At 44.6% G+C, this 27,996-nt stretch overlaps 1 protein-coding gene across 3 annotated transcripts in view; it reads left to right on the top strand.

Moving 5' to 3' along the window:
* Positions 1-27,996, top strand: part of IL1RAPL1 (interleukin 1 receptor accessory protein like 1) — a 949,422-nt gene that overhangs the window by 446,405 nt on the left and 475,021 nt on the right. The window lies entirely within an intron of this gene.

The following is a 27,996-nucleotide window of genomic DNA, read 5'->3' as shown; positions in this document are numbered from 1 at the left end:
CTTGTGAATTGCTGTACAAATTTTTTAATACTGAGGTGATGCACAATCAATAATGTGAGATTTTATCTTAAACCTTGTATTTTAGCTACCTTTTATCTTAAACCTTTGTGGCCTGCATACACTCTTTTATCCTGCCTTTTATTGTTATGATTATTGTTATGCCAAATAAAGGCTTATTATTATATTAATTTAGATGGTGTATTATGTGTACCCATAGAAATCCCAGAATGATTAGATAGCTATATATCTTTTTAAGCTTATAAACATGTGGCAGGGTTAAGAATGCATAGAAGTAGGATTGAGGAATGCCTGGAGGTTTGTCAATTCATGTGAAAGGTGAGGTTTGAGGAGAGGAGGGACTTCACTAGAGTCTAATGCCATACAGTTCATCCTCTAAATTAACCATTTTCTCCTGGGAAACTGATCTCTATCAGCTGGAGATCACAGCTGTAATACTGTGAGATCTCCCAGTCCTATCTAGAGGCTAGCAATTCTGAACAGCAGCCTTAATCAATTAATCAATGAATGCATACATTATTATTTTTTTTAAAAAAAAAATCAGTGATAATCCTAGTTTACATATTTCTCCTATATGAGGTCACTTCTAATTAATCAGCAGGCCAGATTCTTTGAACCATGTTGTTCAGTGTATTGTTGAAGGCGTTCACAGTTGGATTCAACTCGTTGTGGTGGGTTTGTGGCCGTGGTTGTGGTGGCTATGTGGCCGTCGTCCGGTGGATCTTGTTCCTAACGTTTCGCCTGCATCTGTGGCTGGCATCTTCAGAGGTGTATTACAGAGGGAAGTATGTTACACACTGTGTCCAGAGAGAAGGGAATGTTTAGTGGGGTATATATTGTCCATGTCCCAGGGTGGGGGACCAATCAGTAAGTGTTTGGGTAGAACTTGTTATGCAAAGATGTGGTTGATAGTATTGTATTGTGGGTGGGGCTTATCAGTCCAGTGAGTGATTCACCTTTTCATGCACTGCAGCAGCAGCAGTATTGGTGAATGCAAATCCTGTGTTGGGTGGAGTCCATTGTTCCTGAACTTAGCATGCCCTTGGGGTTTGCTTTTGGTGATTTTAAGTACTGGTAGCCAAGCTTTGTTAATTCTCAGAGTCTCTATTTCAATGACCTCCCTTTTGCAGTCTGACAAAGTAACCTTCTGAATTGTCCAGAATTTCAGTGTTTTCAAATAAAATGTTATGTCCAGTTTTGTTTAAGACATGTTCTGCAACTGCAGATTTTTCAGGATGGTTAAGCCATGTTGTTAAGATCTATCTAAACAGGAAGACCTTTAGCACAAAAAACATTTGACAACATCAACAAAGGTGTGATGTTCCACATTTCACAGCAGCTCTTACACTGAGTGTGATGCCATTCCAATTAGTCATACAAGGGTCAAGGGCACAAATATAGTTGTATCTTTGGAGTCCTGAGGGAGTTATCTATCATTCTAGGTAATTTAATACCCAGTGGAAGAACAAACAAGTACTACTTTTGTTGATGATGATTTATATCACCAACTCATAACTTGAATTTTAAAATCTATAATCTGGTAATACTCTTATAATAACCAAAGACTTATAATAACCAAAGACTGGACAATAGCTGAGAGACCAGTTATAATTTAAGGAAAAACACAGTGTAGTTTTTTTGTTGTCATTGAGAGAAAATACATACTATCACATCTGTTAATTTAAGTAAAAATATGGCATTGGCAGTGAGAAATGAACTGCCTGATAAAGTGTAAGTGATCTGAAAGTAAAGTAAAATTAATGATAGAGCCAGTGACTTGCATGTTCCTATTTATTTGGAAACTAACCTTTGAAAGTAAATAATAGTTTATGACAAGGCTACATGCCAAATACCTTCCTGTCAAAGGACTTTGCAGGTGATAGATTGTTCTTACATAGAAAGAAAAATGATCATGGGATCTGGTGAGCCCATTACAGGTTGCACACAAAATTTATTACAACATATTAGGCATTAACCTTGGGTTGCAAGAAGAAGTAGAAATACAGGGTATTGTATTAGGTTATTGCAACTTACTGGAGTATGTTGGTCAGAAATTTACAGCTTTTGTGATTTAGTATTTTTCTATAAATGTAGTGAATATGAAGAGTTTCATAGAGATTTTTGGTAACATATTTTTCCCATTCTGAGATCTGGGTAATAAGGCAAAGGTGAACAGAAGCGGATGAGATTTTGTAAAGGAAAAAGAATAAGGCGGATTCCATATGGGCCGAAAACAGCAGAGTGCAGTCAGTGTAAATGGAAATGTAGCTGCCCCAGGGCGTTTGCATGGTCAGGTGTCCTGTGGACAGCATACAAATTGGTTGGGCTGCAGGCCTTTGCATGAAGGTGCAGCGTGGAAGGTGCAGTAATGCACACATGAACTCCCACAGCCATGCTGACATCCCACAAGACCCAGATATGACCCTGTGCACCTGAGTGGCTATGCAGAAGTGAGCCAGAAAAACAACAACACACAAGTGTGGCTAAAGCAGAAGCTCCTCCTGCCTGGCCGTTCTCTCGGTGCCGGTTGCACAACGATGCTTTTGAAAAGACTCGCTCATTTAGCGAGCCAGATATACGCCAGTTTGGAGAAAACAAGTTGCAGCTTCACTTCAACAGCAGTAGCTGTGCAAAGCGCCCCCCCCCCCGGTGTTTTTACCGTCCACACACCGCTGATTTTGGCCCATGTGGAATCCACCTAAGTGAGGCTGCATTCCAAGCTGGTTATTGCTAGTATGCTGCAGTAGATGAAGAATGAAACACTAAGAGGAAAGTCTGTAATTATATTTGGCAAACAGGCAGCCTAAATATTTTCTAGGTGGAGAGTTCCTCAAGTTTAATGGGACTGAGGTTGACCTATCAGTTGCATATGAATGCATACAATAGCCTGTGCCTGGTTCTTTTAGGCAAAATAGCATTTGGCTTTTATTACACCTACCATGTCATTCTCTATTTAACTCATTTATTCCCATTTTTCTCACTAATAGGGACTAGAAGCCACTTACATCATTTTCCTTTCCTCCATTTTGTCCTTACAATAATCCTGTGAGGTAGGTTAGGCTGAGAATGTGTGACTGGACCAAACTTCCATGGCAGAGTGCCAGATCATAGTCCAACATTCTAACTACTGAACATGGCATCTGGGGCCCCACATCTGGACATGACCCACCCATCCTAGTGATGTGTGGAAGGGGGAAGCAGGGTTGCCATGCAAGGGAAGAGGAGTGAGTGAGAGGAGTGAGTGAGGATGGCATGCAAGGGAGGAGGAGGGGGAAGGGGCCCAGGATCTTGACATGGGCCACCCACCCTAGTGGAGGGAGGGGGAGGGGAGAAAGGGAAGGTGTGCCATGCAAGGGAAGGGGAGGGGAGGGGAAAGGGCCTGGCATCTGGACATGGCCCACCCACCCTAGTGAAGGGAGGAAGGGGGAGGGTGTGAGGGGTGGCATGCAAGGGAGGAGGGTGCATTATTTCTTGAAGGTGCATTATTTCTGTCATGTAACTGTAACTTAATCAGAAATTTCTCCTTAGAAATTAAAAATCAGTAGTGTTATGAAGATAATGGAAAAGAACCTAACAGATTTATCTAAACCTGGTACATGCCCCCCTCTCCCATCATAACCAATCAGTTCTTCAAAGCAATTCTCACTATTTAACCATGGAAATGGTGTGTGGCTTTCTAAATTGGGCATTAATTGAAGGACAAAATTTTATACTACATAACTGAAATTTAAGAAAATAAATCTTTTGTGTCCAGATGCTACTCTGCAGCAGAATCTTGTTTAGAACAAAAGTGGCAGCGACTTTCCCTTAGAGCACATGAAGTATATCAGACTGGTTAATATCTATTGAGTAATGATAGCATGGAGAGGAAAGGAGACTCACAACAATCAGTCTTAACATGTGCCAGTTATTCATTTTACAATCTAAACATTTTGCTGTACTACGTAAAGCTACAAAGCAGATTTGAAAGATTTTATGCATTATTTAACAGGAGTCTTCTATAGCAAATGTAACCTAAGCTAATATATTAAAAAGAAACAAAAATCTATACATAGTAAAGAAATATCTAGGGCAGCCACTTCCTGATATCTTTCCCATGTGGCCCAATTAACTTCATAGTGTGGGATATGCTTCTTCCTCATCAATACATACATTGATGTATTCTGAATTATACAGCAACCTTGTTTAGATTAAAACCTCTGAACAGGACAACAATACTTCCTCATCCAGTTAATATTAATGGTTCAAACAGAAAATCATCATCAACCAAATATACACACTGGCTGTTAAGTAATACGTATTATGTAAAAACTAGCTGACACCACTTTTAAAATATAAACTTGCAGGGATCTGTTTAGAGTAGGTCACTGAATGTCAGTATTAGATTTGCTAGTTCTATATTTGATTATTCCAGAATGCAATAATTTTTGACACTGCATAAAAAGAGAGATAGGTAAAAATGAAGGTTCATTTGTGCTTTGACAAGTTATAGAGAAGCAAGAATACCCTATCATTAACAGAATACTTTTCACAATAATTCAATCTTCAGTAGTGAGCAAGGTCTTGCTCTGTTTATGTGAGCAGAGCTGATGTTCTCTGGGCAGGTTAATTTCAAAGAACAAACAATTTTTTAACAGGAAGGATCAAATATTGTAGATCAAATGTACATTTTATGATTTGTCAGTCCTTTATTTAGAATAATTTCAGTGTATACAGAAAAAAATTAACAGGACATTTTTGACATTTCATTAGTTTCATCATACTCCATTTGATTTTATCTTGTAGGATTTTTTTGTCTGTTGTTCATAAAGGAATATTAGAGCCCCTATTTTGTGGAAGAAAATGGTAGATCAAAACACAAAATGCAATATTCAAAAATAGCTTGGCATTTTAAAATAATGTTAGGTTGTATATCTTTATTATATTATCTAGTATTGCTAACTCCAGGTTAGGAAATACTTGAAGATTTTAGGGGTGGTGCCTGGGGAGGGTGAGTTTTTGAGAGCAGAAGGATCTCCACATGGTTTAGAGGCATCTCTCCAATGCAGCAATTTTCTATGGGGGAACTGATCTGTGTAGTCCAGAGATCAGTTGTAATTCCAAGAGAACTTCAGACCCCACCTAGAGGTTGGACCCTAATATTATCTGATAGCAATCAATTCCTGTCATAGTTATTGACTAATCTGCTTGATTAGTCTGTCTGATAAACGATGTATGGTGATGTGATAATGCAGCACATGTGATCCTTGCAAGCCAAAAACAGCTTCTATTTTCTTTGTCACAAACTGCTTTGTGTATGTATGTGTGTCTGTGTGTTAGTAGCAGTGGCGTACCTAGGCAAACCTGAGCCCTGGGCAAAACCTGAGTCTGGTGCCCCCCCCCCACAGATAAGACCTTCAGCCTGGAAGGGCAAAAAGCCTTCAGGCTGCTGCCGGTGCTCCTGCTGTTTTCCTTGGACTTTGAACAAATGGGGGGGGAGGGGTGCCGGTGGAGACTGGAGTTTCCATCCCTCCAGGCAGCAGGATTACGTCAAGTAAGTTGGAGAGGAGGATCCTCCTGGAAATGAAAACTTACCAACCCCCCACCCCCACCCCTGCTTTGAAGCTCGTCTCTCCGCGCTCGCTCCTCCCCTCCTCCCCCTCCTCCCTACTCTGACATTTAGTGAAGGGTCGGGATCCAGGCTCCAGTCAAGCTGCCTTTTGCCAGGGCTTTATAAGCCTTCTGCCCAGCTCCGATGCTGCACGCAGCAGCAGGCAAGAGCGCTCTGGGTCCCTCCGCCCTCCTCCTCCCACGACTTTCGGCTGAGTTGGCCACCTGTGGCAGGCTGCTCTGAGCGGGATACAGCCTCGGTGGGGACAAGCTCACCGGCTGGGGAGCTCAGCCCGAGGCAGCAGCCCTCTTGCTGCAGCTGGTGGAGCATCGGAGCTGGGCAGAAGGTGATAAAGCCCTGGCGAAAGGCAGTGGCTGGAGCCTGTATCCCGTTTCAAAACAGAGCAGGGAGGAGGGGAGGGGGGAGGAGCGAGTGCAGAGAGATGAGCTTCGAAGCAGGGGGTTACGGGGGTTTTTTGGTAAGTGTTCATTTCCCGGAGGATCCTCTTCTCCAACTTCTACTTAGCGCAATCCCCAAGCGGCTCAGAGGGGGTGGAAACTCTGTTCCGCTCAGCACCCCTCCTCTGAGTTTGTTCCAAAGTCAAAGGGGAAAACAGCAGGAGCACTGGGCAGCAGCCTGAAGGCTTTTTGCCCTTCCAGAACTGTGTGTGGACTCAGGTCCTGCCTCCTCCCCGGTTCTCCGCACTCAGGGGCTGCGCACTTCCTCCAATGGCCAGTCCTGCTGGCTGCCGGCACAGACAGGCCCGAGGATGGACAAGCTCACCAGCCAGGGCCCCCAGCGGAGTGCAGCAGAGTACCCTGCACAGCCTCACTTGGAGGGGAGAGTGGTAGTCTGGTTCCCGGCGTTCCTTCAGCATGTAGGCCCAGCAGTAGCAGAGCCTTGTAGGCAGGGGAAGTGTAACTCAGCTCACAGGCTGCTTGGCCGGCCAGAGTGGGTGGGGCCGCTCAGACATTTTGTCGCCCATCACGTGACGCACAATTTCTACGCCCAAGGCAGCTGCCCCTTCTGCCCAATGGGTGGTCCGCCTCTGGTTAGTAGTGAAGCTCATTACCAGCCAACTGTCTGTCTAAGAATCTTCTGTGGGTCAAGTGAGCAGTAGCTAAGCTGATGAAGACAGTCTGAGGTATAATGAACTACAAGGGTGGGGGATGTAGCCAAACAAGAAAGGTGGTGAATCCACTCCATATTTAGAGCACAATGCAGGACTGAACAAGATTTAAAGTTATATCCTGAAGCATTTTCCCTTCTTCAAACGCCTCTTTTTTCTATAGCATAGAAGAAAAGAGTTCTAGAAAACTCAAAAGTCCATATTATTGAAGATTTTTAGAGAACTTGAAAGTTCACACTGTTGTGTAACTGATTGACCTCACAATAAGGTGTTAAATAGATTATATTTGTCATATGAGAAATTTTGCTACTTTTGGATCAGCATTGCTATAAACAACTTCTTTCTACTTGTATGATGTGTCAATTTCGCCAGTGATGAGCAGTGAAAGAACTGTGGAACTTGACTGGAATTTGACAATTGCTTAAATAGTTGTGCATAACCAGCTGATTACTACATGTGTTCTCCTTCATATGTATCTTTAGACACATATGGACGTCTTAAATTGCTTTCAGTCACACATCAAGGAACAGGACCAATTTCGGGAAATTTAGACTTTTTATCTGGAGACAGCTTTCAACTTCCATAGCTTAGCTAGTTGGAAAACTGACAGAGGTCCTTTCTGCACAAAACAAATAAGACGTCATGGGGAAGTCTCTTTTTTTTAGTGCTTGATCTTTTTTTGTCTGGACAGCATGGACAAATGAAGCAGGTGAGGAGAAAGTGTTTGTTTCTCCTGGCACCTGATCTGCAAGCTGTCACTTTCAGTTTCTCTGCAGCTCATGCCCACCCACCATTTTTTGCGGCAGGGATTCACCATGCCACCCGCCATAAGCTGAGTTGTTTCCAGGGCTGTTTCCTCTTCTTGCATTGCAGGAAGCCACAATTTCAGCTTTTAAAGCACACAAATAAGCTTAGTTTTCCTGCTAATGATGCATACATTTCATTTTCCCCACTTTTTTTTGTTTTCAATTAAGTGTCTCCAGAACTACAAAGACATGATATGAGAACTGCAGCTGTTTTCATAGCTTTGAAGACACTTCATTGAAAACAAAAAAAATGGAAAAATGATACATCATTGGCATGGAAAACTAAATTTATTTGTGTGTTTTACAAGCTGAAATTGTGGCCACCAGTGATGCAAGCAGAGGAAGCAGCGCTGGGAACAACTCAGCTAATGGTGGGCAGCATAGCGAATCCCTGGAGCAACAGAAAATGGTGGGCAAAAGCTGCAAAGAAACCAACAGTGAGAGCTTTAAACTCAGGTGGGAAAAATAAGATGTTTCCTGCTTTCTGTACAGCAAGGATGAAATTTCAACCCATCTGGGGGAAAAAAAGATTGTTTAGTTAAAAAAAACTCGGGTTGAGAAGAAACAAAACATCATGAGGACATCTTGGGCAGAAGGCTGCACAAACTTCCTCCCTAAAATGCTTCTTTTCACTTCCTCAAGACATTTTATTTGTGTTGTGCAGAAAGCAGCAGATTTGCCAATTCGAATGAGCAGAATGTATACTTTAGGAATCTTTGCCTATGTTAGGCTACAAGTAATCATGAAATAACCATTTTTTTCCAAAAGAAGGTTTAGATTTTATTTAAGAGAATGTAGGAGTAAAATAATAGAAAGGCATTTAGATGTAGGAATAATAAAATATTTGTTTTCAAGAGGGATGAGCATCTCAAGAGTTAAAAAGGAGAGGAGAAAGAGGAAGGCAAGTCACTGGCTGAGCAAGATTTCTGTGCCAGGAAATGGCTATGAGGAGGCGGGAAGCGGAAATGGGGGGAATAAAGAAGTGTAAAAGAGGAACACAGTCTTTTGAGGGGAAAACCCCCCCAAAAGTCCAAGTTCGTTTAAACAAAGGGTGATGGTCCAATAATTGAACCTGAATGACTTGTAACTGCACCCATGAGGATGTCATGGGATGAGCTGCTAGAATGATCTGGAGGACATAATTTATGAATGAGGAAAAATTGTAAAGTAGTAAGGGACTCAGGCAGAGCTCCCAAATGTCTTAAGAAAATTATGACAAGTAAGGCAACAGAGGGACACTCCTTTGTGAAAAGGAAACATCGCAAAGTTTCACCCAGCCCTCCCCCACAAAAAAGTTGGAAACCTCTGAGTGAGCAGAGGAGGTGAGCCTAACAACTAGTAACATTTTGGTTAGCAAAGAAATTATAGTTAAAGGAGCCAGCACAAAAAGAATATCAAAAAAAGTGATTGGAAAAATAAATTCTAGGTGACCCCAGGATAAGCATCTGTGGATTTTCTAGTTTTGACTGGATTAAGATGAATCTTCCCTGGAGGGGAAAAAAGTTATTGAACTCAGGTTAGAAAATACCCTGGGTGAACAAAAAAGGCCTGGTAGGGTGCATTCAGGCAAGATCAAATCGCGTCCCAGGCTTCAGCCTGGGACGACATTGCAGCGGGGGAGGAAGGAATGGAAACCTCTCCCCGCCGGCCGGCTGAGCCTGTCACGTGGCCGGGTACCGGCACGTGACAAGGGCTTCAGAGCAGCCCATAAAAGGGCTGCGTCGGCGGGGTCCGGCCTCTTTTCGAGGCCGGCAGGTTGAAAGGAGGTTGCTGCTGGAGTAGCGTGGTTCCTTTGCGGCCTTGTCTAGAGAGGGGATCGGTTGGCTGATCTTCTGTGCATCTTTGGGATCATTCTCACGCAGCTTGAGGGAGCGTGGCTCGGTTGCTGCTGAGTTTGGCAGGTTTTGAAAAGGGGCGGGGGTAGCGTTGGGACGTTCCCTCTTCCCTACCCTGTCCCTTGTTGAGGATTGCACCAGCGGACTTGGGCGCAGTCATCCCCGTGGATGCGGGCGCCGCTGCATTCCTACGTGAGTTCTTGGCGTGCTGGTTGGGCTTGCGATCCCTCACCCGTCTCATCCTGGCCGCTTCAGTCGGCCGAAGGCGCCGGGCCGGGCGTCGTCGGAGTTCAGGCCGGCCCGTGCACCCTCGTCCCCAGCCTCACACGCAGTCCGGGTTGATTGGAGCAAGTTGCTTTCGATCTTGGCTCTGCCGCTTGACCCGCGAGCGCTGAGTCTGCCCGAGGCAGAAGCGTAGAGCGCTTGCTTCGGGCTCATCGCGGCCGCTGGTGGGGAGCCGCCATGCGTGCCACTACGCATGGGGCCTGACGGGTACGGAGGCGGGGCGCCAGAAGAGAGCGGGTGGCCATTTTGGTCTCTCAAGCTTACTCATTTCGTTTATCAAGGGTGAGCTGGGCGGGCCATTTTTTGAGCCTTCGTTTTTGAGACGCTGTATTCCCTCCTCAAACCCCTCTCTCCACCCCTGCCCTTACTTCCGGTAAGAGAGCAGTCATTAGGAACTATTTAAAGGCTTTCTGTTTATGGAAGAGGTCTGCTTAGGAGCCTTTCGTTTTTCTGAAGGGTCTGCTCAAGAAAAGTCCTTTTGTAATTTAGAATAAGTTTACTTTGTAACTTACAGGCGGGTTTACTTTTAGCAATTTTAGGATTTAGTGTGCATTCTGTGCCATGGCCCTCAAAGGCAAAAGAGTAACAAAAAGAGGGCACGGAACGTGGAGCCGGGATACAGCCATCAGGGCTTTAGAGCAGGGCCAAATGGGACCCACTCTGGGAATACCTCGGGATCCAGCGGCGGGTACACCCCAAGGCTCCATCTGGGGTGCCTAAGCCATCCCCGCTCAATCCCGGAGGTTCAAAGCACTCCTCCTTCCAGCTTGGCGGGGGGTGTGGCACCCGGGCTGGGGGGGCTTCCCGACCGGAGCAAGATTCGGTTAGATACAGAACCCAGCAGGGCGTTGTTGGGGCCGGGTACTCCAGGCCCATCTCGGCCTTTTTTCCACTTGTGGCGAAGCTGGCCCGAGCAATCCTTCAGAGGTTCAAGTGGCTGCTATGGAAAGCCAGGAGTGGATTACCTACAACTCCAGCTAGGTCTCTGTTTTCATGCCATGTCCCTACCCATACATGCCCCATTAAATCGTGGGCATGGGCATGAATGTGAATCCTGGCATGCAGGTTGGTCGGGGGCAATTTAACCTAGCCCCTGGATCTTGGACAATGGCCAGGTGGTTTTGGAGTAAGCCAACAGGTGCACCCCAGTCTGTGGCCCTCATCAAGGGGCCCAGTTCTCCTAGCCCCCCTTTCCGGGGGCCTCCTGGGATTCAGCAGAGCTTGGGTTCCTCGGTTTCCTCTTTTCCGGGACCCTCCAGGTCCAACCCGAGCTTGGGTGCGCTTTGTTCCCTCTTATACAGGGACTCAGTTACAAAGTTTGGGTTCCCCGGTTCCCGGCCTTTATAGGGACTCAGGCTCAACAAGAACTTTGGGTTCCTCCAGTCCCCCTTCTTGCAGGGATTAACACCCAGCAGGGCTGGGACTTCCGATGTACCCCCCTTTTGTTGGGACTCAGGCTCAGCAGAGCTTGGAGTTGCCAGCCACCCTTCTGGAGGCCTAGCTCCTTCAGTGCAGTGGCGAGGCCCCATAGTTCAGGAGTCCAGAGTTGGCAGTGGCTCTTCAAGCCAATCCCGGCCAGAGCACGCGCCAGAGCAAGACGTAGGGGGAAGAAGGCCTCTCGTCAAGTTCTCATCGGTTCCCCTAGTTCATCCCTCATCGGGTGAGTTGACGGATGAGGAGTCCTACCATGGGCGGCAGAAGGGGATTACTGGGAAGCGGGGGGAAAAGGTGCCAGCTCTCCCTCAGTGGATCATTCAAAGGAGAAAAGGGGACCTTGCTGTAGCGGACAGTGCAGGGAATCCAGAGCTGGCAGCTTTCTGTTCAGCATGGGATCCTGGAGATCCCTCCGGGCTCCCATTTACCGAGAAAAACTGAGAGAAAGAGCCCTGGACGGCTGCACTCACGTGGACCTCTTTCATCGGTCTTTCGGCGGCCGGAAGAGGATCCTGAGGGAGTCCGGGTTCCCGATTCGACCAGAAAGAAGAGGGAACGCCCGGAAAGAGCTGAAAGCGTTCTTTTGACAACTGGTCAAAGGGGTTTTGCGGAGTATATGGCACTTATTGCAGCCAGCCTACCCTCTAAGGGCTCTGGCACCTGGCTGCTCACTGGGACCAACGTTTTGAAAAGCCCGATCCCTCTCGGGGAACGAAGCAGGCATTGAAATACGCGATGAAGCATTTCGAAAGAGTGCTTCCACATGACGCCCAGGCCGCAGGTGGGACATAATCCACGCATCAAACGTGGATGACAAATGTGGTCAAAGGTCACCCTGCTAGTGGGGAAAGATCGAAGAAGAAAGGGGTTAGCCAGCTGAGACCCGGGCCCGCGTCACGCACCTGTTGGGCCTTTAATCAAGGCTCTTGTAGGAAAGATAAGTGCAGGTTTGAGCACTCTTTGCTCTAGAGTGCTTCGGGGCTGCCACACCAGGGATACAGTGCCCTCAACTGGCGCGGCCTCCCTTTCAACGCGTGGCGGGAACCCTGGCTCCGGCGGCGCTTCGAGAAGGACGGTGTGGTGGCCAGGGAGGATCCTTCCCCGTCCAGAAGGCTTGAAGTCCCGGAGGTCCTGCAGAGTCTCAGCCCCCTCCCCGGGTCGCGTGCAGCGTCTTTATCCCAGTGGCTGGATACAGGTACCCGCGTCCGGGGAAAGACGCATTATACTTGAAGGGAGGGATTCCAATGGGGTTTCCGCATGTCTTTTTTGGGGAACAGGGAGACAACATCAGCTCCCAACTTAAAAAATCAGCCAGGGAATTGCCTGCGGTAGTGGCAGGAGCGCCAAAATTTCAAAAGAATGCCTGGCTGGTATGGGATTGCAGGCCCCTTTGCTGAGCCTCCGTTACCCAACCCTTCAGGGTTTCCCCCCATCCGGGGTGGTCCCCAAAAAAGACCCCCGGGGAGTACAGAATGATACAGCACTTTGGTCCTACCCTGCAGGGGGGGTCGGTAAATGACTTTATCGACCCAGGCATCTGCTCTGTTCGGTAACGCATACACCTTGGATGAGGCAGTGAGTCTCATCCGGGAGATGGGAACCAGCATCAAAGTTAGCAAAATGTGATATACAGTCAGCCTTTCGGCTGCCGCCCATACACCCCAAGGACTTCCCCGAACTCTTAGGTTTTCAATTTGACGGATGACAGGTATGTCGATAAAATTGCATGCCCATGGGCTGTCTGGATAGCTTCATGCAGCTTTTGAAAAAATTCTAGCACCTTTTGGAAATGGGCAGTCAGAGATCGCATGCCATCAGCAAAAGTTTTATTAAAATTCGTAGGCGCGAATGGCGAAGACACTTTGGTGACTGTGCAGCGATGGTTGTCTGCATTTCAGGACTTAGCGGCAGAGTTGGGAGTTCGCTTTGGCGGCCCGACAAGACCATCAAGGGCCTGTGTCTCTGTTTAACCTACTTAGGGAATTCAGTTGGACACAATAGCAGGAACATCTTCCCCTGCCCTTGATAAGCTGGACGGCGCTATTAGCACATTGATTAGTGAAATCTCTGCAAAAAGGAAGTGCCGACTGCGGGAAATACAGTGATCCCTGCATTGGGCACCTTGTAATTTTGCATGCAGGGTGGTCTCCCCCCGGAAGGGGCCTTTTGTTCCGTCTTGCCAGGTCCATGGCAGTGGCTACTCCAGTTCCCACCATCACATCATCAGGGTGGACTTCGGGTTTTCGCGGCAAGACCTAAGGGTTTGGTTAAGTTTTCTTGAAAAAAGAAACTACAATGGGGTTTCAATTTGGCAGGTGCCTTGGGAGCTGCAAGAAAGTTTTCAAGTTCTACACCGATGCAGCTGGCTCCTATAGGTTTTGGTATTTATTTTAGGGGCCAGTGGGTGTGTGCAGGGAAATGGCCATCAGCGCTGGAATCAGACTACAGGAATTTTTCGCGGGATATGACTTCTCTTGGAGTTGTTCCCTCTGGTGGCTGCGGGTTCACATCTGGAAGGGGTGTGTTTCGCGACCACACAGTTAAAAGTTCTGGTGTGAGCAAACCAGGCTGTTGTCAGGGTAGTAAAACCGGCAGTCCAGCCGGTCATCAGAGGCGTGTAATGCGGCTAGTACCGGGAATGCGTGTTGGTTTTGCCTGTCTAACAACATCTCTTTTAAAGCTGTTTTCTGCCAGGTATAAATAATACAACATTGCTGGACGCCTTTGTCTCGTCATCAAGGTCAAATGCGGGCTTTCGCTCCCTAGCTCCCGAAGCCAGCCAGTTTCCGGAGTAGTGTCCAGGACCATCTGTGGCGTCTTGAGGTGACAGTCCATAGCCCGAAGGTGTCTTACAGTCACTGGCCCCAGCTACAAATTACCAGCTGCATTATGTGAAGGGGCTTTGAACACCTTTTTGCATTTGCAGCTTCCATCGTTGAACCACCAATGCGACTAAGGGTTTGCTAAGGACTTGGTTCTCCGGTATCTGGTGGAATTGAGGGACTTGCGTCGAATGGCTGCCAAGGGACTATTAAAGGTCCATTTCCATGCCATTTCCTTTTTCAGCCAGGCTCTGGGGATCACCGACCACCCCGGGTCCTTTTGAGAAGCTAGACGATCAGCGGTGGCCGGGTGGCAGCGTGCTTCCCTCTAGGCCACAGGACAGTAGGGCGTCCCATCACCAGGGAGCTCTTAGGGACTCTAATTAATGCTACAGAAACAGTATGTGACTCTGCTTATGAGGCTGCACTATTTCAAGCCTTATTTACTTGTGGTCTTTATGGGGCCTTCGATTGTAGCTAATTAGTTGCTCCGTCCACCACATCATCGGCCCCTAAGGCTTTACTAAAGAGTCGATGTTTCCATGGCAGTCATGGGGAGCCTACTTATATGGTTGGCGGGGTCCAAGACTGACCAGCCAAGGCGTCCGAGGAACCAGAGTGACTTTGGCCCCTTCCCAACAGGGTCTCCTGCCCGGTGGCACACATGGCTGCCATTTTTTGGCCGTTCGTCCCGGCGGGTAGGGTCCACTGTTCAATCCATAGTAATGGATTGGCAGTGTCCAGATACCAATTCTACAGCGGTTCCTGCGGCATTGTCTACAGTTCTGTAGGGCGCTCCCCGCTGAAATACCAGTTTGGTTCTCACTCCTTTACCGAATCGGAGCGGCAACCACGGTGACCTCTCAGGGAAGGACACTCTGTAACTGAGATTCAGGCTTTAGGCCAGTCATGGAGGTCGCTAAAGCCTATTTCTCGTGTTTATGTCCGGCCCCTCACCCTCTGCGCTGTAACTTTGTTCTCTTTATAGTTCCGGTGGCCCGTCCGGGTACCAGAAGTTTGGCTGGTTGGTCACGGTGCATTGTCCACTGGGCTGGCCGCTATGCTGAAGAAATCTGGCTGGGGAGAACATCTGGGACCTGGACACCTCTGTGGATATTCGCTGGCTATTGGCGAGACGAGGCAATGTGATGTGGCCTGCTCTGCTTCCTCCTGCTACGCGAACTCCGCCCTGCAATTTGGCTTCCCTGATGCAGTGCTCTTTGCTTCAACTTGGCATGAAAATGACATTCCTGCCTCTAAAGGGGTGAAGCGTTGCAGAACTCCATGAGGGACGTACTTGATGCTGCTCTCCACCCGTAAGATGCCAGTCAAGACCAAGAAACTGTTCTGTAGTGCGTGCTTTACTAGAAGCGCAGGGACTTGGAGGAATGCTGTGGCTCGAAGCCAGGGTGCTAACAAAACCCAGGTCTAAACTGTGTCGGTCCTGCGGCCCGGCTGGTGCTGAAGCATGGGGGGGGGATGTTATTCCCCATGTTGATCTATCTCATGCTCTGGCAGCATTGTTTTTGCCCGATGGAGTCCACTTATCGGATTGGGGCCAGGACATCTGGTTGCATGATGTCCGCCATGCTCTGCTGCAGTGGCTTCGCTGCCCGCAGACTATGAGCTGGCTAAAATCCGTTTGCTTTGATGCAGTGCTTCGCGGCACGCGACTTTGAGCTGTGATGTGGACTCTGGGCTGCTGAAGCTGGGGCTGGAGCTGTTGGTTCCAACAGCTTCGGTGGCGGGAGGGCATAAGAGCACATCCTATTTGGGGAAGGCAGTAGCTTTAGCGTGCGGGACCTTCCCCACCTCGGGGGCCTCCATATGAGGTCCGTGGTGGCGATAGAGCTCTGGTAAGCCAAAGCCTTGGGGGGGCGTGCTGAGAGCTGGCATGCCCGGCAGGGAGGGGTGTCACAAATTGGATTTGCGTCCATGTGGCATCTAGTAACTTCCTGTTCCAGTCCCTCGGGGGATATGCCGGGACAGGGGTTCTGGTCCGGCTAGGGCCTCAGGGTCAGGCTTAGGCTGCCCTATAACCAGAGTTCAGCCCGGGTTTGCTGCCTGGGGGGGGCCAGGTATGATGCTCTGATATGCTCGCCCAGCTTCAAGGTTTTGGTTATGTTAAATAAAATTTGGGCTGCGGCCGATTTATTTCCAACAAGTATGTGTAAGTGTCTTGATTGGAATGAGTCTCCACACATCCCCATGCAATAAGAGTTATAAAGCCCTCCTCTGACTTCTAAACTGGCTACCAAGTTGCAAGTTGAACCATAATGCAGTTAGGGCTAGCAGTACATTTCTATGAAAGGTTACTTTTGGCAACAAATCCTAGGGTTGATGACAGTCTTCAGATCCAGCTATCTATGCTTGTGTCACATTTTATGCAAGGAGCTCAGGGGCATTTAACATTGTTTTCCCCATTCCCATTGTCTCATTACAACCCTCTGACAGCAGGTTAGGCTGAGTGAGAATCACTCAAGGTAGCCAAGTGAGCTTTATAGCTAAACTCCCTTTAGACCAGAGTATCCCTGGTCATAGTCCAATATTCTAACTAGCTTTCCAGTTATAGTACGAATTATTCCAGGTGAAATAGTCCACACAGATGGAATATGAAAAATCCTGTATGTTATCTTACCTTTTTAAAAAAAGGGGATCTCTTCCTTCTATCTACCATAAACATTATTGGGGACTTTGAAAACCAGTGTGCATTTACAATCTCAAGCTCATGTTATATAACAGAATCCAAGTCACCCTTTGCTGTATTTTATTATTATTGATCAATAAAAGGTCAAGTAGTGACAGCTGTTACTTTCCTTTCCTAGTGATGCTGGAGGCTTTTCCTGGTATGAAAAAAACCATTAATATATTTTGTAAGGTAGTATTCCTACAGCTAATCAAAAAGGTGCTGGTGTGTGGGTTTCATTATGCATTCCTGCTTAAAGCCCAAGGAGAAAAGTAGATTTTATGAGCTTTCAACAAGTAATATATTTCTATGAAGGGTCATTGCAAGAAATCAAGCAAATGAAAATGTCAGTTTGCACAAACTGTCAAAACTGGTATCACCTCATTCATATTTTTGGTTATTTAACAGCTAACTCTATGAGGTAGGATCACATCAGTCTAACAGGAAAAAAGTCATTTTGTATTCTTTCAGGTAATATTGACAGATGACTTAGACTTAGAACATCATAACATGTCAATGACACAAATTAGATGTATTCTTAGTGACAGGGGGATGAATTTCTTGTGACCAACAAAAATTATTGAACTTCCCCTGGGTATATCCTTTCATGATGAAACGAACTGGCCCTGGTCATAATTTACAGTGAACACAGATACAATCCATGTGCAGTATACACTTGATTTTTTAAGTGGGTGTTGAGCAATTTTCATGTTCCATTCAATAAATGTACAGCAGACTGTGCGATACAATCTCTACACTTATCCATGTACTGGCTCCTGGTTTCAATTGCAAATTGAACACATGTTGGCTCTTCCTTACAAGTAGGCATACATAGACATGAAGAGGTACATTGTTTCATTATAATAAGTAACTGGAAATACTGTGTACAATATTGAGACACAGATATGTCAGCAGCAGTTCCTAAATTATGAGTGACAATTTATCTGTTAGCTAATAGCTATCCTCAGTGGAATGACACCTGACTACTGTGACTATCAATTAGAAGATAACACACAGTAAATCTGTGACCGAGAATACACATCTGGAATATTCTTTAAAGATATGGGGCATGGTAGTTTTAACTCTTTCCTCTGCATAACTTCCCTGAGGGAAATCAGCAAATCAAATTTGTCCTTGAGAAACAGTTAAGAGCCCTGTATTGTAGTGCAATTGCCTCTTTTTAAGTCACCCCACACAGCCATGGTTAAAGAAAAGCTGATAAGCTGTAGATTTAATAATGAATCAATTAATTTAACAACTGATTCCAGTGGTGGGATTCAAATAATTTCACAACTGGTTGTTTACAAGCACCATTTTAACAACTGGTTCTGCTGAAGTGGTGCGAACCTGCTGAATCCCACTACTGCCTGAGCCTAGCTCTATCCCATGATTCCCTGCTAAAAGGCAACGTTCCTAACATCGACGAAGTGTTTCTGATTAGTCAATGGAGATCTGTGTATTGTTGAAGGCTTTCACAGCCAGACTCAACTGGTTGTTGTGGGCTTTCCAGGCTGTGTGGTCGTGGTCTGGTAGATCTACCAGACCACAACCACGCAGCCCGGAAAGCTCACAACAACCAATTGAGATCTTATCTCAGTAAGTGGAATGTGACATAGTGCTGTAGTTTTTAGTGCATTAAGTATAAATCAGTAACTTCAGTGGATGTCTCAGTGCATATACTAGTATACCTTGAAAAGTCCTCTGCTTAAAATTGTGGGTGAATAGTGAGTAAATTTATTTTCATTTTCATGTACATATCCATTTGAGTTCATGCATATTTTTCACTGCAACATACTCTGTTGGAAAATGCTCAGGGATAGTTTTGAACCTGTGATCTGGGAATCTCAGGTGAGTTGCTGAGTCCCACCTACAGCTAGGCCTGCCATTTTTTTCATACGCTTTGGAAGGGTCTGATGATAGTACACATACATAAGGTTTAAGGGCACCATGGCTCCCAGTTTTCTTTGCATGTACACTGAATATAGGAGCAGGATGGTGATGAGGACACTTAGTAGTACTGAAGATTCTTCCATGTATCTGACCCTTGGCTTGTTCCTCTCTATTAGTATGCCTCATGGTACTTGGCTTATGTCTACTGCCCTTGACTTTCTTGGTCTGCAGTGCATGATCCTAATCTTGGTGTAAGTAAGATCCCAACACTGTCCCACTGTTGCAGTCACATGACTCTGCAGCTCAGTGGATCCCAGGTCTGTATGGGGGCAAAGACCAATCCCCTAAAGGAATCTCATAATAATTTAGCAGCCCTAATAGTTTGTTATACAGATGTTCCTGAGCATGAAGGCATAAGGAGTGTTGGCTACTCTAGTGTGACATAGTGACTACGCTGTTGGTCTAGAGCAGAGGTGGGATCCAGCCGGTTCACACCGGTTCACCCAAATCACTAGCTAAATTTCCTGTAGTTTGCAGAACCGGCTGAACCAGGGAAGGGGGACTGAGGGGGCTTTCAGAGACCCAAGCAGCAAGGTGCCTTGCGGAGGCTTTCAGAGCCTTGGAGCAGCCTGGCTGCAAAGGTGCCAGGCTGGTCGTGGCTCTGAAAGCCCCCTGGGTCCCCCTCTCCTGGGAGAGTCTCTCAGGAGTGAAAGAGCCACAGAGCTTTCAAAGCTTCAGCCTGCCTGGCTGCAAAAGTGCCAGGGGGTGAACCAGTAGATAACTATTTAGAATCCCACCACTGTGGGTTTAAGGCGGCTCATGAAACAATTCTCTGAGTACTGTAACACCAACAAATTAACAATTAACTATCAGAAAACCAAAATCATGGTTTTTGCTAGATCCCGCAAAAAATATTTCTGGAAACTAAACAGTGTTCTTCTTGAGCAAGTTTATTGTTTTAAATACCTTGGCATCACCTTTTCACACAATCTTTCCTGGTCCTTGCACCAAAAGGCAGCACTCACTCTGTCCTCCCCTAGTATCTCTGGAATGCTTCGGTTCTATTATAGCAGAGGGCACTTATTTGTTCTGGCTGCATTAAGGAACTTCAATGCAAAGGCTGAATCCCAACTACTCTATGGGGTCCCCATCTGGATCCAAGCAGTGAACCAAGCTCTGAATGTCCCCCAATCCAAGTTTTTCCACCAAATCATGGGAGTTCCAAACTGCGTCCCTTACACAGCCCTCTGTTTAGAACTGGGGCAAAACACCCTGGAACATCAAGCTTGGCTTGGAACCTTCAGATTCTGGCTCCTCCTTCACTACCTGCCATCCGAACGCTCCCTTGTCTCACTGACACTACAGGACACGCAAGCTAACCCCTGGTTTTCTCTAATCGAGAGAAAGATTATTTCCATCGGCCTGCCTATTGAATCACTCTACCTAATGTCCTATTCAGAAGCGTACAATAGGCTCAGAGATCAGCTTTTAGATCTAGAATTTGCAAATTTACATCTAGCAGCCAAATGAACACAACTCCTAATTTCATTTGAGCAGAGACATATGGCCTATTACCTCCATACCTTAACGAACCCACGCGCAAGGAGAGCCCTTACCATTGCGTGTTTTAATGTTATGCCCTCTGCCCTATTAAAGGATAGGTTCAGCAATTTAGATAAATTCGCAAGGTTATGCAGTTGCAAACTTAATGTGGTTGAAACCCTGACTCACCAACTCTTGCACTGCACCAGATTTGATAACATCAGATCTAAATATACCAACTTACATTTTTTCTTCCAATCTGGGCCGCCTGATCTGACTAGGTTATCTTTATTGTTAAACAACTTGGACCCCAGTCTTTGTGAAGAGATCGCCAATTTCACTGTGGAGATAGTTGAGAGTTCCCAGTAGAATGTATTTGTTGTGCCCCCCGTGGGGCCTTTCATCTATCATGTATCCATGCAATTGTTCCCGATTTATGTAACTCTTTCTGTCTATGCCAATAAAGGCTTATGTCTGTATGTATGAATCCCACCACTGGTCTAGAGTGTCAAAGTGGAGTAGTCAGGTTAGGATTCTTGCTCTGCCATGAAAGCTCACCAGGTGACCTTGGGCCCATGACAATTTTTTTTCAGCCTAACCTACCTCACAGACAGTAGTGTAACCATGGGGAGTAAAGGGTGAGCCCTGGATGATGCATGGCCAGGTCATGTGGGGTTGGGCATGTTGCCAAACTGTCTATCAACTGCATCCCTACCCAAATTCCATGTCAGGTGGAGTTTGGGGGAATAGAGCTAACAGTACAAAGATGGAGCTGGTCAAACCTGCTTCTCAGTTTGATCCTGAGCCCATTATGGCTTGGGTTGAGCTTTAAACTGTTGGCTTGAAGACTGGAGTTTAAAGCTGGACCTGGGCATGCCAAGCTCATTATTGAATGGGCCTGTCTTGCTCCAAACTCCATGTGGAATTTGCGGCAGGGCAAACCTGCACAGGCTGGTTCAGTGGTCAACTGTGCCCCTGCTCCCAAAATCCATGAAGAATTCAGGCAGGGGCAGTTGTGGGAGGCAGCTTGGCAATACATCTCCCATGTGATTTAGCCAAATGGCGGGCAGCGTGCTTGCCCTGGGTGGCATTTTAGTACTTGTATCTGCTCACAGAGTTGTTGTTTTAAGGATATTGTAGAAGAGGGGAGAATAATGTGATAAGGCACTTTGTACCCCCACTAGGGACAAAATTAAAGTATGAAAAATAGATTAAAATGTTCCAGGAAGTACCCAGAGTTGGTATGAGAAAGGTAGTGGTGAGGTGTTGGTAGCAACCTCAGGTGGCAACGCTTTTAGAGATGAATTTACTAGATATTGACTTTTTTAAAAAGTTAGTAGTGTTTTTAACTTACCTCTTTATCAGTATCCTGTTTAGATTCCTTTTGGGAATGGGTAAGCATGAATGTTTTACAAAATGAATAGGCATTGGAGAATCACCAGGGAAATACTGAATTATTTCTTGATATGCTGAGAATTTCCTTAGGAACTATTAATATTAGTGCTCTGTAAATTCAGATAATGTAAAGCTTTGACACAAACCATTATTCCCTTTCAAGAGTCACCTAAATATTCTGTTTAGTGATGTTGAATAATTTAATAGTAGTAAGGTAGTGTTTTTTGCAGATAAAACAGGGGAGAAAAGCAGGTTTGACAACTTGTCTGGGGAAATTATGAAAATGAAGCTAATCATTCCAGGGTTAGAATGGGTCCTTGAAAGCTCAGGAAAGCTTGTGTAATTACACTGTTAATTAGAAACTTGCTTCTCATTTGAAAACATTGCAAATATTTCCACTTCTAAGATTTTAATGCACCTTTGAATATTAGGGTAATGGGTCCTCAGTCCTGTCTTAAGGCTTTTAAACTAAAGGATTACATTAAATGCAAGTTTCTGGGTCTCCATGAACTAACCTGCATTATACTGCTTTTGTCAAAAAGAAAAAGAGAGGTTGAATTAATTGTTCTTGGCTATCATGAGAATTAGGTTTGCGTCCAAGTGGCATCTAGTAACTTCCTGTTCCTGTTCCCTTGGGGGATGTGCCGGACAGTGTTATCTGTCCGAAGGGAAGCTGGGGCTGCCCTATAACCAGGTTCAGTGTTGCTGCATGGGGCCCAGGATGTGCTCGGTTATGCTCGCCCAGCTTCATGGTTGTTATATATTGTTAAAATAAATTTGGGCTGCGGCCGACTTTATTTCCAACAAACAATTAGTTGTATGTATTAATGCAGCGAGTATCCACACCTCTGCACTCAATTAGCCTTTTCCCTCCCCCCTACATTAAAAAAAAAGGAACTGCCACTATTAAGCTAAGTGGTCTAAAAAATGGAAGGGCAATATTAGCAACTGCCCATTCATGAATATTGTCTGCAGTAGTTCCCATCTTGTGGCTCTATGTTCCTGAGGAAGTCAGGTTGACATCCCAAATTGTATCATTTCGCTGCATGTGCAATGTAGAAATGTTCAGGAGGGCATTTTTATAAAGGGATTTGAACTAAACCATAATGGAACAGTTCAGGAGGTCACTTTAATAAGAGAATTGGATTGTACCCTTTTGCACTGTTTATTTTACTGCTTTATCTTCTACCTTTGTAACCCACTTTCTATATTATGGTATGTTATGCCTGAGGCAGGTATTTCTTTCATTTATAATCTGTGTTGTTTTCCAATTGTATTCCTGCTACATTGTTTACTCCAAGTTTTATGCTAATTATGGAATTGTGGGTTTCTTTTCCTATTCAGTAATCCATGAGTCTCAGTGATAAAGTCATACTTTAATTTAAATAAGTAAAATAAATTATTCAGTAACAGAACATGTGCTTCACATGCCTATGGTGGCAGATTCAGTCCCAGTTATATTCAGTTAATTTGTTTTATTTATGCCGCTACTTACAAGATGCTTTAAATTATTGCTACAATAAAAGGGAACAATTCAGAAATCATCATAAAACACCACAGAAGGCTAACAACAAAAAAGCTGAAATCAATAGGAAGTCCACTGTGTACTATTATTCAAATCAACATAACAAAAAACTGGAGGTACTATTTTTGGGGGGTGGAGTTGCCCCAGGAATTAGGATGTCTTCTGTTCTGGATGAGGTTGTCCTTCCCTTAAAGGAGCAGATTTGTAATTTGGGGTTGCTGCTGGACCCTGGCCTCCTGTTGAATAAATAGGTGGCAGAAATGGCCAGGAGTGCCTCTTTGGCTGGTGAGTCAGTTGCACCCCTTTCCAGGCAAGAAAGTTCTTGCCATTGTGGTTCATGACTGATAATGTTTGTATTGGGTTACTGCAATGCACATTGGGACTATCATCAAAAGCTATCTGGAAACTACAGTTGCTATGGAATGCTGTGGTCAAAACATTGACTGGAGTGGGTCAGAATCCATATCACTCCAGTCTTGTTCCATCTACACTGGATTCTGTTTTGGTTTTGGGCCCATTCAAGGTGCTAGTGTGTGGGTGTATGTATTAAGTGCCGCCAAGTCACTTCTGACTCAAGGTGATTCTATGAAACAGTGTCCTCCCAAACATCCTATAGCACAGGTGTCAAACTTGCGGCCCTCCAGATATGGACTACAGTTCCCATCATCCCCACCAGCATGATGCTGGCAGGGGATGATGGGAACTGTAGTCCATAACATCTGGAGGGCCGCGAGTTTGACCCCTATGTCCTATAGATACCAGCCTTGCTCAGGTCTTGCAAACTGAGGGCCATCTCAGGTTGGGTCTTCCTTTTTTCCTGCTGCCTTAAACTTTTCCTAACATTTTTATTAGTGACCAAAGTACGATAACCTCAATTTAGTCATTTGAGCTTCTAGCTAGGGTTTAAGCTTGATTAGAAACTACTTTCAGAGGTTCATGGTATCTGTAAAACCCACATCAAATGCCACATTTCAAAGGAATCTACTTTCTTCCTGTCAACTTTCTTCATTGTCCAACTTTCACACCCATACATAATAATCTGGAATACTATGGTGTGGATTATCTTAATCTTGATACATCCTTACACTTTTCTTAGTTCCTTCATGGCTGCCCTTTCCAGACAGGGCAGCATAGAAAGAAGACAGTACCTATCTAATTTCAAAAGGAGAGGCAATACACAAAGGCAGCTCTCTATCTTAGTTGACAGTCCAGTTTGTATAGTAGCAGGTGCTTTTTTAAGTATCCTGGGCACAAAAACCTTATGGCTTTATCAGTAATTCAGATACTTGAATTCTGATGAAAACCTAATCGGTAGCAATTATAGCTTAAATTAACTTAAGGAGCAGGCAGGGAAAATGCCTTTGTTTTAAACCTGGAGTAGTTTTTGGAGGAATATAAAAAAAATCCTACTGAAAATAAGATTGGTTAGTGAAGGTAAGAAAATACTCCTAAATCCTGACATTTTGTGCTTGTATTTTGCCCTTGTGGTTTATGTATGTAGGAAAACTACATTTTGTGGCCAAATAATGTTAACATTAAAAGGTGAAATCACTGATAATATACTTGGTATTGCTTAGGGAAAGTGTGTGAAGGTGGTAGTGACATAAATTTATGTTTTGCTATTTTAATTTTAATTCAAGATGTTTGACATATTTTCATGCCATTATCATATTCTATAATCAGTAGGGAAGGAGAATTATTACCTAGCAATATAATGGTATATTACTTTATCTCATTTTTATCTCCTTATTGCTGACTGCTCCACATATTATTACATTTTTTTCATGTCTCCCTTCTTTCCTCACTGCAAGTTCAATTATGGTGCAATTTTCTAATTATTAAGAATTTTATTAAGCTTATCCTCCTTTAGTTAAGTTTAACAGCCCAATCCAGAGTGGAGGGGCCAAAGCAACATTTGGTGGTGGCTCATGGTGGCACCTGTGGATTTGCCATCCCTGGGACACTTACCTTGGCAGAGGGGTATATCCACTGCCAAATGACCACAGCAGCCCTCCACAACAACCAGCCATGGCACAGAGCATTGCATCAGCACTTCTGGGAAGTTCCAGAGGCATGGCTGGGAGTGAAACTCAAGTTAGCTGGCTTCCACTTTGCCTCCCAGAATGCCAGCACCCAGGACTTGGACTTATGCCACCCTTTGGGTGTAAATTCATTAATCTCTATAAAGGGCTTGTGGCAGTGGCGGGAGGTTTTTGCATTTTTTTGTCGTCCAACGCTACTGAAAAGGCTTCTGGGAGGCTCTGCAGCTGCACTGTCCCACCTGCTAAGGGCTCTGGATTATGCTGCCCACCATTTGTTATTTGACAGCAATTACAAGGTGCAGCAGAGACAGCATAAAAACAAGATTTTAAAAGAAAAAAATGTAAGATAATTTTTTCTTGGTATTAGTTTTGCTTAACTTAGAATGGGAAAAAAGCCTCATAACAAACTGATAGAACTGTATAACAGATAAGGTAACGTCAGAATTTGTTTTTAGCTTGAGCCTAGTGCAGTATGGCCTAAAATTCCCGACCTTCCCCATCCCCCAAAGGATTTTGTGCCTGTGTGTGTGTCTGTCAATCTGGCTGTCACATTTATAATCCTGCCTCCCTCCCTCCTCTCTAAACAGTTTAGGGCCCAATACCGTAAATATATAAAATATAGTAGTCATAGTATTAGCTGATTGTTTATATCCATGGACCATTACAATAAAAAATACTTCTATATAAATCTCTAAATATAACGATGTAACTATTTAACCTACTAAAATTATGTAACACTCAAAACTATAAAAGGCATTAACATCATCACAATTAAGTCACTCTGTTCACAGCCACTGAAACATTCCCTTTCAATTGGTATATTAGACTGCCCCAAAATATCACTGGAAAAATTCCATTTTACAGCTTGCCTGAAAACTGAAGTATTCCAATGTCATCTTCTACAATTTGGGGTTGCATGTGTGTTAACTTAAGTGCCATCAACTTGCTTCTGACTTTATGACACTATTGTGAATTTACGATCTGTGAAATGTCCTATAGTTAACAGCCTTGCTCAAGTCTTGTGACCTGAGGGCCATGGCTTCCTTGATTGAGTCAATCCATTCCATGTTGTGTCTTTACACTGGTACTTCGTTACACTGAAGCATTTTTTTAGCTCCTTCATGGCTGCTCTTCCTAGTCTAAATCTTCTTCAGATTTCTTGGTTGCAGTCTCCCTTTTGGTAGATGACAGAACCAAGGGATAGAAAATTTTGAACAACTTCATTGTCAACCTTTAGTCTTCCTTCTGGTGCAAGAAGCATTGCCAAAAACAGATAGGAAGTTGATGGTGCAACTTTATATGATGATCTGCTTTGTAGACTATAATCTATATGCTAAAGTTGAAAGTACAAAAGATATATATAGTACAAAAGTACTATACAAGTACAAAAGAGGTATATATAGCCTTAGCTGTTTGTTTAAACCGCTTCGTTATTTACAATTTTGGCATTAAATCCATCAGTATTAATAAAATGCTGTGCATTTTACAGCAACACAAAATTTATAAAGTATAGTTTATGTGCTAATGTCTTTTTTTTACTTTTTGGTAGAATCTTGTTGAAGAAACAAAATAGAAAAATGTGTCTAAAATACTAATACCAGTCCCTTTCAATAACACCTGTATATTTCAGCTGTTGTTTGTGTCAGCAGTGATTGTTTGGCTGCCATCCAGGAGTTTAATTAGCACTTATTTGCCTAATCTTCTATAACAGATAATATTATTACTGAATTCAGAGGCTCTGAAATCCCATTAAATACAAAATAGGCTTAATAATGAGTATCACCTAATATTGTATACTATCTGTATGCTATGTCCCAAAATAGCTCTCATCTAACATTCATTCCTTTCATTTAATAGAGAAAGCAGAATTCAGAGTGAAGTTCTCTTAGGTGGATTCCCCATGGGGAAAAGCATCCTGGGATTGGACTGGGACCATGAAGTACAGTACCTTTTGGTCTCGGTCTGTCACTCCTCACGGCAGTTGAGGTCTGCAGTTGAATCTGTGATCTGAGGCCAGGATCATATCGACGTCTCTTCTGCTCCTCATTCTCAATTGGCTGTTGCTTTAGGACAGTGGTGGCGAACCTTTGGCACTCCAGATGTTATGGACTACAATTCCCATCATCCCCTGCCAGCATGGCCAGGAGATGATGGGAATTGTAGTCCATAACATCTGGAGTGCCAAAGGTTCGCCACCACGGCTTTAGGACGTGAGCGGGTGTTCCTTTTTAAAAAACGTAATGGCTACATAACTACATTGTCACAAAGCATAAAGCAGTGTGGTCAAGAACAGCACATAAACGTGTGCCTATTAGTTGCATGGTCATGGCTTTGTGTGCAAGAATAAAAATTAAAAAGGCATTCTTGCCCACCCTGAGTCTCCTGTTCTGCGCATGCCCAGGAGACATACCTGTGGTTGGCTGACAGAACGAACAGACACTCAGGGCAAGAAAACGATTTTCCACGATACTGAGCTCATCCTGTGTTCACCAGAAAACTCCAGAAAAGATGTACCTTCCTGGCGGTTTCTGAAAAACCCTGGATGAGGGGGGTATTGCAGGGGTGGCATGGGACTGAACTGAATTCAACCAAGGAGCCACGGGGAGTTCTCCCATTGTCCTGGGACACTTACCAGAGATATCACATGTTATTTCATCCATGGGGAACTGACCTTAGTGGCTCAGTATTTAGAAAGGGAAGGGGATATGTAAGAATGTAAAATGGGATGATGTTAAAATGGGAGTTAAAATAAAATAGCAGAGAGGATAGCACAAATATTAATTTATTTTTCACTAGATGATATATATTTTATATTTTTTACATTTTCAGAATTTATATTTGTTTGAACAAACCCGATTAACATGAAGCACCACACTCTATTTGGTGTATAGTCACAAAGTCAGTAGGTCTCCTATGGGCTAACAGATTGAAGAATTACTGTTGAAGTTACTAGTATTTTCTGTTCTTTTGGGTTTTCATTTTTTGTTAGAGAGCCAA

The sequence above is a fragment of the Sphaerodactylus townsendi genome, linkage group LG04 (genome assembly GCF_021028975.2).
Source record: "Sphaerodactylus townsendi isolate TG3544 linkage group LG04, MPM_Stown_v2.3, whole genome shotgun sequence".
In the NCBI taxonomy this organism is placed as follows: domain Eukaryota; kingdom Metazoa; phylum Chordata; class Lepidosauria; order Squamata; family Sphaerodactylidae; genus Sphaerodactylus; species Sphaerodactylus townsendi.
This window is presented reverse-complemented; position numbering and strand designations above follow the sequence as displayed.